Source organism: Paramisgurnus dabryanus, chromosome 6 (assembly GCF_030506205.2).
Source record: "Paramisgurnus dabryanus chromosome 6, PD_genome_1.1, whole genome shotgun sequence".
Taxonomy (NCBI): domain Eukaryota; kingdom Metazoa; phylum Chordata; class Actinopteri; order Cypriniformes; family Cobitidae; genus Paramisgurnus; species Paramisgurnus dabryanus.
Genome location: NC_133342.1, coordinates 27,628,852 through 27,639,944, shown reverse-complemented (window position 1 = coordinate 27,639,944; position 11,093 = coordinate 27,628,852). Strand labels below are relative to the sequence as shown.

The following is an 11,093-nucleotide window of genomic DNA, read 5'->3' as shown; positions in this document are numbered from 1 at the left end:
CCTGCTGCACATGCATCGAAGGGGTTTTTAAAAAGACCATTAAAATATCATTCCACCAAGTTCTGCCTTCATTGGAGAGCAAATTAAGGGAAAAATAATATATATATATATATATATATATTTGTTTTAAACACATGGAATGGAACATTCAGAAAAAACTCACAGACACTGACTTAACACTAAACTCACATAAAAGCGAGTATCTGGCAAACGTGAGCGTCTTTTTTTATCATAAACCCCTTTGAAGAGTCTGCAGCACATATTGTGATAGGTCACATAATGTACATAAGTTGTTTACATGATGCGCCAAACACGTATTTTGAAATGAAGAGCCACACACATGACGGGCTACATGTTGTGATGAACTTCGCATCGCACACCTTTGAAAAATAAGTCACCGGCCGCCACTGAATCTAATGACTAGTCCTGGATTAGTACCCTGTTTAACCACCCTGAAGAGTTTCCGATGACATTTTTGGATTTGGGAGATACCAAATTACAAGGACATACATAAAAAAAAAAAATTTGCTCTGCCAACGCAATGCTCTACCATTAAGCTATGATTACATCATTCACAAGTAAACAGTCTTTGAACGTTTATCTCAGATGTGTTTGTTGTTACCCCCAATGCTTTAACCACAACTGAGAATGCCATGCTTCTCACAGATTCTTAAAGGTCCAGTGTGAGTTTTTAACTATTTCCCCGCCAGCGTTTATTTAAAAAGTTGCCAGCCAGCACCAGCATTTTTAAGATTTTCACAAAAGTTGAATGCCTTCCAGAAAATGTTCTTTTTTTAAATGTGACCTGATCCAGCAAAATGAGTCACAGTGACCCAAATTTCAAAATTGAGATCATAAGCTTCAAAGATATCCTAGTCAAAGTCATACCATGAATGGTTTCAAAAATATACACATTTGAATGATGGTCGTCTGCCCTCGTTTGCCAACTGAAAACCTGAGAAAATCGCTTTTAAAGGTTTAAAGCATTTTTTTTGTACAGTAGATATCTTTCAAAATCCACTGCATTTTTAAAGGGATAACTATTTATTTTACAGCTTAATTTGACCAAAGACATTATAAATGCTATTACAGAAAACCAGGCTAAAGCTCAGATTATTGTAAAGTATTTAATGGAATAAATATTTTAAAATGCACTTTTACAAAGATTTACTAAAATCAGAAAGATTGAAAGTGTGTGCATGTGTGTGTGAGCTTGCGCGCGTGTGTGTGTGTGTGCGCGCGTGTGTGTGACAGCAGCAAGGTGCTTGGAAGAAAGAGAAAGTCTGTAGAAGAAAGAGCAGAGATATAAACGGAGACTCAAATGCCGGACTCAAAGTCGAATTAATATAGGGTCCGCCATTGACCATTGGAGGAAGTTTCGGGGAGATATGGGACTGAAAACCGATGCTGACATGGCTGACTTTTTGTTGAGCAGGTACGCATTTATTTATACTTTTATGGTGTGAGGTGTTACGTAAATATCTTTATATCAGTCTGACAACATGCTCATGCTGCCGGTCGGCATTGGAATGTTAGCCGTTTAATCACGTATCACGGGTCAAAGTAATTATATTTATTAAAGTGCTTGAAAATAGCCCTAGCGGGTTTCTGTTCGAGCTGATCGGAATTTGAACAAGATGCGCTGTGTGCTGCTATAACAATTACTCAAAACCTTAGCAATACTAACTTATAATTATTGTGCAATTAATGTGCGCTAGGTAGCACTTTTGACCATGGGAATCGAGGCTCAGGAGGGGAAACGTATGCCAAACGTTGTTGTGAAAGTAAATAATGTCAATCAATTATAATTGTAAGTGTTCATTCATTCCTTCAAGGCTTTATGTGTTTACTGCTCGGTAAATCTCTGTTTCGATGTTTACTACCAGTGATCACAGCTTGACTAAGTGACATTGTTCAGGTCGTTTCCCCGTGGGAGGGATCAGGTAGCACAGAGGGGCGGGATGAGTTATTTAAAACTTACTAACCGTCTCAGGCTTTCTCGACCGATTTTCAACATCGTAGTCTACAGCTTTAAGCGGCATCTAGCAGTGAATTGCAGCCAACCTCAATTTTGAAACATAACGTAAAGCAATGTAGGGATAAAATGTGCTCTGTTGTACAGTTAGAAACGTAGATAAAACGACTCATTCTAAGTTAATAAAAACAATACAGTTCATTATGTAAGGCCTTTATACAACACTGATAATATAGTTATGCATATTATATTGCATATTATATTGCATCCTTGTAAAGTCCCACATTGCACCTTTAATATAGTGTCACAAGTGACAAAACAGGCGGAACTAAAAGTGGCAGGAAAAAGTTCCCTCCGGACAGATTTTCGTTCAACTACCGGCACTTCCTGGTTCCCTGGGCAACGTAAATCAGGGCAAACACACATCAGGTGCACTGTAAAAAATTTCCCTGTAAAATAACAGTAAAGAGCTGGCAGCAGAGACGCCAGCAGTATACTGTTATTTTTACGGTATTTATACGTAAAATGACTTTACGGTAGTAGTCTGTAAACCAGAAAAACTGTATTGTTCTGTATTTATATAATTTACAGTAAAGAGCTGGCAGCAGAGACGCCAGCAGTATACCGTTATTTTTACAGTATTCATATGTAAAATTAATTTACGGTAGTAGTCTGTAAACCAGAAATACAGAATACTTCTGTAGTCACACTGTTAAATGATTTCACAGTCTAATACAGTAAAAAATAGATGCATTTTTCTGTGATTTATTTAGAAACTAAAATAATATTGTTTAGGTTTAAAGTAACAACCTAAACAATATTATTGTAATTTCCAAATAATCACAGAAATATGCAGCATTTTTTAAATAACATAAATTTAGTCTCTAAAAATTCTTCATTGATATTTAAAATATCAGTCTCCCATGAACTTGCCCAATGAATTCCCAGGGCTAAAGACAACTCCTTAAGATATGCATTATTGTGAATATTATGCAAAATAAGCAACAAAAACTTCCAAATCAAACACCTTTATTTCAAAGAGAAATGTCAATGTCAACATGAATACAAAAAAGGAAAGAAAATAAATCCTGTTGGACAATGCTGAAAAAGCTTTCTAGTAGTAAACAGAAACAGTAGTGTCTTGCTTTAGACTATGGCAATAAACGTACGTTCTTAAATTGCTCGTCAGAGACTGCCCCTAATCCTAACCAAATGTGAAGGGCATAACCTATAGTTTTGCATAAAAAAGTATTTTTGAAAACATACCTAAGGCCATTTTGAAACTGTTATAGTACAGTAGAACATTTTGTCAGGATGTATCAATAATAAGCATAAAAAACATTTAGGATGAAACCGTATAGGCACATGTGCCACTGCAAGCTAGACTTGCAGGTTACCTCTTAAAATTGTCCTGTGAGGTAGGTTTGTGTTTTTACATCTTAGTTCTTGTGGATCCAGAAGAGACGATCATCACTTTAGTAGCCGCTGTTCCTCTCTGCAGCATTATTCCAGTGCTGCCACTAAGAACAAAAAACAATCATACTCATAAATAAACTAAATAATCACGAATGTAAAGTATAAACTCCAAGCGAATGCTTATAAAGTTAAAAATACCAGTATAATTGTGGCAATGCCAGACTGTCAAAAAAATGAGAGAAAGATTATATACTCACCGATCTATATGAAGTTCCATTAAAAAGTCAAGGAGATCCTTCAGTAGCATGGCCACATGTGTATTTAACTGCAGAAGACGACTTCTGGACGATCACACCTTTCTTCTTAGAGACAATCTTGTCTGATGATTTTGGCATTTGTTCCTCTCTCTTGATTTATATCAATGAAGTGCCTAAATCAAAAGCAATTAATTGTTTTTTTGTCTTTCGTCATTGCACAAATTGAGTGGATTTAAAGAAATAGTCTACCCTTTTGCCATATTAAACTATGTTATTACCTCAACCTAGACAAATTAATACATACCTATCTTTTTTCAATGCGTGCACTGTACAACATGTTGTGAATGTGTTAGCATTTAGCCTAGCCCCATTCATTCCTATGGTACCAAACAGGGAAGCCACCAAACACTTCCGTGTTTTCCTTATTTAAAGACTGTTACATGAGGAGTTATACCAGTAAGTATGGTGCCACAAAATAAAACTTTTTTTTGGTACCATAGGAATGAATGGGGCTAGGCTAAATGCTAACACATTCACAACACGCTGTACAGTGCACGCATTGAAAAAAGATAGGTATGTATTAATTCGTCTAGGTTGAGGTAATAACATAGTTTAATATGGCAAAAGGGTAGACTATTCCTTTAATGACATCAAATGGAATTATAATAAAGTCTATACCCTGTGTGTGTGTGTGTGTGTGTGTGTGTGTGTGTGTGTGTGTGTGTGTGTGTGTGTGTGTGTGTGTGTGTGTGTGTGTGTGTGTGTGTGTGTGTGCGTGTGCGTGTGTGTGTGTGTGTAGGTGTTGAGGCTTGAAATGTACAGTACTAATTACATTTTATGCATAAAATACAAACACATTAATTTAATTGTATATATCTATATAATGATGGCAGGGATTGAAGGGAGGGGTTTACCTCTGAATGAATTCCAGAGGGCAGGCTGTCTCATCTTGATACTGAAGGCTGAAAATGTAGTAGGTTGCAAACATAGCAGCAAGTCCAATTGCAAATGTTGGTGTGATGCCCTCAGAGCCCTTAAAGGTGATCATCCAACCCTTAATTGTGACTTGCCTTGTTGCACTTGAAACTTAACAACATGGTAATACTTGTTACCTTGTGTAAACATTTGTAAACTCAAGATGAATGGATAAAATATACAATGTGTCTATCAATGATTCTAAATTAAATGTATATTACCAGGTATCAGGCGAGGACTTGCAGGAAGACTGAGAGTTGTCTCAACGTCAGCTGCAGTGGCAGATACCTGAAGGGAACAAATACATTATCCTTACCATAATAAGATTTTTAAGAAGAAAATTTATAAAAAGGACAATAATTAGTAAACACTAGGTGGAATGTAACCAAGACGTGAACGAGGTACCTACAATCAAACTTCTAAATAGATTTGACATTCAAAATTTAAAGGGTAACAATTTATCTTTTTAACTCCATGTTGTCACACATAGCTTACATGCAGCTTCCTTTGAGCCAAAAAAATATTTACACCTCTCTTTTTACATATGTAGTAGTACTCCCACAAAATAGTACACACATTGCATTCACAAAGAGTCCAGAAAGACAATATTTTCACACCAATTTGGCGTTTAAAAAGAAAAATGCAAAGCCTTGACTATTCAACTTTAACCAAACTTTTAACTTTTCATTAAAAGTCGACACAAACAAAATAAAACTCACCAAAACCATCTTGGATAGTCGATGTTCAAATAATCCTATGGTTTGGTTCAAGTAAATTTTTTAATAAGTGTTGTTTCTCAAATTCAGAAGTAGCCTACGTCTAACTTTACCAAAATTAAACAAAATACCACTCAAAAGTAATATTGTTAATGGCTATTCAAATCTAAGCCTCACTGTTCAATGACATGTTTAAATCCCTAGCAAGAGAAGCTTCTATCAGTTGATATCAAGCATTTTTGGCAATATGAATAAGATTTGAATTACCGTTTCGTTTGTAGATGCAAGACCCGATGAATTTGATGAAGAACACTTGACGATGTGCAGCACGTCATCTAAATTGTACGTCCTCTTCTGGAAAATCTCCAATCCAAATAATGGTTCCCGAAATTCCATCCAGGGGTTAATGACAAATTACTTCTGTATTTTTTTTAAAGAAAATTGACCAAAAGCAAAAGGCTAGCCTCAATTTATAAAACTAATATTGCTTCTGACCGTGCTCCAAATTCCCCAGTCAACACGCATTTTCGAGAAAATACTGTATTGTCCTGTAATTTAAAACATCAACTTACTGTTGAGGGCCTCTGTCTTGTTGCTCCAATTTAAGCAGCCCACAATGCATTGCTAACTACAGTACTAAACTGTTTAACATGAAAACAGTATTTTAGTGTTGAAAATTGGCTGTAAATTTACGGCAATTGCTTACAGTGTGCGTACGATGAGCGGGCGAATGATTATTGGGTTACTCACAGGGGCTGTGGATATAAAAGAGGCGTGTATTACACAGAGGAGGGGCGACTACAGGCGAATTCACTTCCGCCATGGGCACCACTACTACACGCTCCCGCTGAAGAGTCCGCAAGCCCCGTTGATCCGGCAGACGCTAGAGCGAGCGGAAAGAGTGCGGGGCAGCAAGAGGACGAAAGGAGGGAGGTGTAGTATGTAGGAAGTGTGAAAGTCATCGCGGGTCGATTGTGCTCTTTGTGAGTAAACAGTGAGGTGGCGTGTGGACCGGGCTGTGACACTTTGGCGTGGGGACTGAAGAGACAGGCTGAATACTGAAAAGGATACATTGGAGTATCGGAGAGTTTGGCGTTTCGCCAGGAAACTTCCAGGAAAAGGTATTAGCAGTGTGGTGCAATCCATGTTTACCAGAAGTGTGTGATGCTGTGAGAGCTGTGGGAAAAGAGACCAAGACGGAAGTCGTGAGTACATGCATTGTTTATTGTTGGAAGAGTCGCTAAATTAATAACTCACCGTTGTGTGGAAGGATCTTGGTTTATAGTGGCCCCACCGTAGAAGAACGGAGTCGGTGGGCGTGCCAGGTAAGGACGAGGTGCGCAGAGCGTGTAAAGGGGCGGACGAACTTTATTCCACTCACCGGGACGGCGCTCCAACGGTTTTCCCCCGGCATCAAGCTGGATGGAGTGTGAGAATATTGGCCTTATATTTCACGAGAGTGCGTACTGCTGTGGGTGAGTGTGCTAATTTGACGTGTGTGCACTGGAGTGTTGCAGTGTAGTGCTGTCTCCTGCCATTCATACTTATCACAGGTCCGGTTGAAGTACCGTGTGTGTAGGCTCGTGGAAGTGCTGAAACGGTGGTACCATCGTGGATCTACCTCATTATCCCCCCCTGGCTCGTGTGTATCTTGTCACAGAAGGGAAACTGTGAGTACGGTGATTGAAGCATTGTAGCAATAAACATATGGAATTGTAAGAGCCCGAAAAGCAAACTAAGAGTTATACTCCCCTTTCACGCCTATGAGTCCCACGTAACATGTCAGCGAATTAAGAGCCGAAAAGCAAACTAAGAGTTGTACTCACCTTTCACGCCTATGAGTCCCACGTAACCTGTCAGCGAATTAAGAGCCTGAAAAGCAAACTAAGAGTTATACTTACCTTTCACACCTATGAGTCCCACGTAACATGTCAGCGAATTAAGAGCCTAAAAAAGCAAACTAAGAGTTATACTTACCTTTCACGCCTATGAGTCCCACGTAACATGTCAGCGAATTAAGAGCCTGAAAAGCAAACTAAGAGTTATATTTACCTTTCACGCCTGCGGGTCCCACGCAGCACATCCACAACACCTGGAACGAGAACCAGAGTATAAATACTCGTTTATTCTTGTGATCACAGGAAATGGAGAAAGAAGGACCTCTGAGGAACCAGAGAAAGGACCTACCTCTTTTCAATGAGGCATTGCTTTGGCCCCGTTCAAGGGGACGCCGGGCTCCAACGAGGGAGGTTCTCCCATCACAGGTGACCACTGGATTTCCCGCTAGTGATTGTGTGTTGTTCTTGCCTCTAGGAGCCGAGGAGGGCGCCACGTGTGTATTAAGGAGAAATAAAGTAAGCCACGATTAGAACGCCAGAAGAGCGATCATACTTACTGAGGATGAAGGAGCTCCGTCCTTTCCCCTTGGCCCCTCTCTCTCTTCCCCTGCAAAGAAGAGCATGACAGACATTAATTGAACTCCTTTTCCCCTCCCCATTTAGATTTTAATTAATTTAAATAAAGCTTGTTTTTAACTTTCACTTATCTGGTCTCGTTGTTTGGTCATTGGGGTGCTTTTGGGGACCTCCTCGAGGTGGAACGTCCGGAGGGGCATTAGTGGCCCGCTCCGGCAGGTGACAGATTATGGCGTAGTCGGCAGGGCCTTTCCACCTCGAGTGGAGCAACCAAGGCTCCCCAATGGCCGACAAACGAGCTTCCTGAGGCCCACCCCGTTTTTAAAGATCTCACACAATTGTATTCGTCCCTAGGAGGAGTTCGTTCTAGGGACTAGAACGGTTTGGCGGGGGAGGATGTCACAAGTGACAAAAAAGGCGGAACTAAAAGTGGCAGGAAAAAGTTCCGTCCGGACAGATTTTCGTTCAACCACCGGCACTTCCTGGTTCCCTGGGCAACGTAAATCAGGGCAAACACACATCAGGTGCGTACGATGAGCGGGCGAATGATTATTGGGTTACTCACAGGGGCTGTGGATATAAAAGAGGCGTGTATTACACAGAGGAGGGGCGACTACAGGCGAATTCACTTCCGCCATGGGCACCACTACTACACGCTCCCGCTGAAGAGTCCGCAAGCCCCGTTGATCCGGCAGACGCTAGAGCGAGCGGAAAGAGTGCGGGGCAGCAAGAGGACGAAAGGAGGGAGGTGTAGTATGTAGGAAGTGTGAAAGTCATCGCGGGTCGATTGTGCTCTTTGTGAGTAAACAGTGAGGTGGCGTGTGGACCGGGCTGTGACACTTTGGCGTGGGGACTGAAGAGACAGGCTGAATACTGAAAAGGATACATTGGAGTATCGGAGAGTTTGGCGTTTCGCCAGGAAACTTCCAGGAAAAGGTATTAGCAGTGTGGTGCAATCCATGTTTACCAGAAGTGTGTGATGCTGTGAGAGCTGTGGGAAAAGAGACCAAGACGGAAGTCGTGAGTACATGCATTGTTTATTGTTGGAAGAGTCGCTAAATTAATAACTCACCGTTGTGTGGAAGGATCTTGGTTTATAGTGGCCCCACCGTAGAAGAACGGAGTCGGTGGGCGTGCCAGGTAAGGACGAGGTGCGCAGAGTGTGTAAAGGGGCGGACAAACTTTATTCCACTCACCGGGACGGCGCTCCAACGGTTTTCCCCCGGCATCAAGCTGGATGGAGTGTGAGAATATTGGCCTTATATTTCACGAGAGTGCGTACTGCTGTGGGTGAGTGTGCTAATTTGACGTGTGTGCACTGGAGTGTTGCAGTGTAGTGCTGTCTCCTGCCATTCATACTTATCACAGGTCCGGTTGAAGTACCGTGTGTGTAGGCTCGTGGAAGTGCTGAAACGGTGGTACCATCGTGGATCTACCTCATTATCCCCCCCTGGCTCGTGTGTATCTTGTCACAGAAGGGAAACTGTGAGTACGGTGATTGAAGCATTGTAGCAATAAACATATGGAATTGTAAGAGCCCGAAAAGCAAACTAAGAGTTATACTCCCCTTTCACGCCTATGAGTCCCACGTAACATGTCAGCGAATTAAGAGCCGAAAAGCAAACTAAGAGTTGTACTCACCTTTCACGCCTATGAGTCCCACGTAACCTGTCAGCGAATTAAGAGCCTGAAAAGCAAACTAAGAGTTATACTTACCTTTCACACCTATGAGTCCCACGTAACATGTCAGCGAATTAAGAGCCTAAAAAAGCAAACTAAGAGTTATACTTACCTTTCACGCCTATGAGTCCCACGTAACATGTCATTGAATTAAGAGCCTGAAAAGCAAACTAAGAGTTATATTTACCTTTCACGCCTGCGGGTCCCACGCAGCACATCCACAACACCTGGAACGAGAACCAGAGTATAAATACTCGTTTATTCTTGTGATCACAGGAAATGGAGAAAGAAGGACCTCTGAGGAACAAGAGAAAGGACCTACCTCTTTTCAATGAGGCATTGCTTTGGCCCCGTTCAAGGGGACGCCGGGCTCCAACGAGGGAGGTTCTCCCATCACAGGTGACCACTGGATTTCCCGCTAGTGATTGTGTGTTGTTCTTGCCTCTAGGAGCCGAGGAGGGCGCCACGTGTGTATTAAGGAGAAATAAAGTAAGCCACGATTAGAACGCCAGAAGAGCGATCATACTTACTGAGGATGAAGGAGCTCCGTCCTTTCCCCTTGGCCCCTCTCTCTCTTCCCCTGCAAAGAAGAGCATGACAGACATTAATTGAACTCCTTTTCCCCTCCCCATTTAGATTTTAATTAATTTAAATAAAGCTTGTTTTTAACTTTCACTTATCTGGTCTCGTTGTTTGGTCATTGGGGTGCTTTTGGGGACCTCCTCGAGGTGGAACATCCGGAGGGGCATTAGTGGCCCGCTCCGGCAGGTGACAATAGTGTGACTGCAAATTGACAAAGATGCTAGATTAGTATATTGAATCAGTATAATATAAGTTCTTCTACCACTGAAAATGTTAAACACCATATTATTAACCAGTGATTAGAGAGACTGATGTCACCTTAGCCAAGCTGAGTCAAGTAAGTTTTATTTGCACAGCGCTTTTCTTAATACTGTTAATATAAAGCTTTTTTTTAAAACATCTTGCTTTAACCTTTTGAAATCGAACACTGTGAATAAGCCAAACGCAACTGCTGCAAGAAAAGGCTCACTAAGACAATCAAATAAAAAATACAGTATGTTTCTTTTGGCGTCTGGACAAACCCTCAACATGGTTGAGAATGTACTATCAATGGTTTCTTATGGTGCACATGTCGCTCAACGATATGAACTTGCTGCCAGAAAAGAACTCGTATGGTCCCAGTAATCATTAAAGCTAGCAGGGCACATAATTAGCAATTATGAATGAAACAGATAAGTGAGTGCAATGATGGTCTCATTTCTCCATCTGCAACTCTACCCTAGAATTTAATTATTAATACATGAGCTTTAATTGAGCTTCTGTCTGAGCACATGCTCAGATTAATTAAATTGTGACTGAGATATGCTTTAAAAGTTAATCGGAATATCGAGGCCTAATTTAAGATATTTTATATAAATATAAAAGCGGTGAGTTTATAGCTGGGAACATTAAATTTGAGGAAGAAATTGGGTAGTCATCAGAAAACCTTATGATGCCCTGAATCGTTGTTCAGTCCATTCATTAGGCCTCTAGGGCAAACATTTTACTTACAATATTGTGGATAAATCTGGAAGACTTTTATAGCCCTGTTTTATTACACAGAAAAAATTAAAGGTGTAAAGTGTGCAATTTCAACGCC

General features: G+C 40.8%; 1 long non-coding RNA gene across 1 annotated transcript; it reads right to left on the bottom strand.

Moving 5' to 3' along the window:
* Positions 1–3,008: 3,008 nt before the first annotated feature.
* Positions 3,009–4,984, bottom strand: LOC135766911 (uncharacterized). The gene is made up of 4 exons (XR_010541839.2): positions 4,845–4,984; positions 4,563–4,734; positions 3,649–3,821; positions 3,009–3,495 (listed from the first exon to the last, which is right to left on the bottom strand). It is a non-coding gene; the product is annotated as an uncharacterized lncRNA (long non-coding RNA).
* Between the last annotated feature and the right edge of the window lie 6,109 nt (positions 4,985–11,093).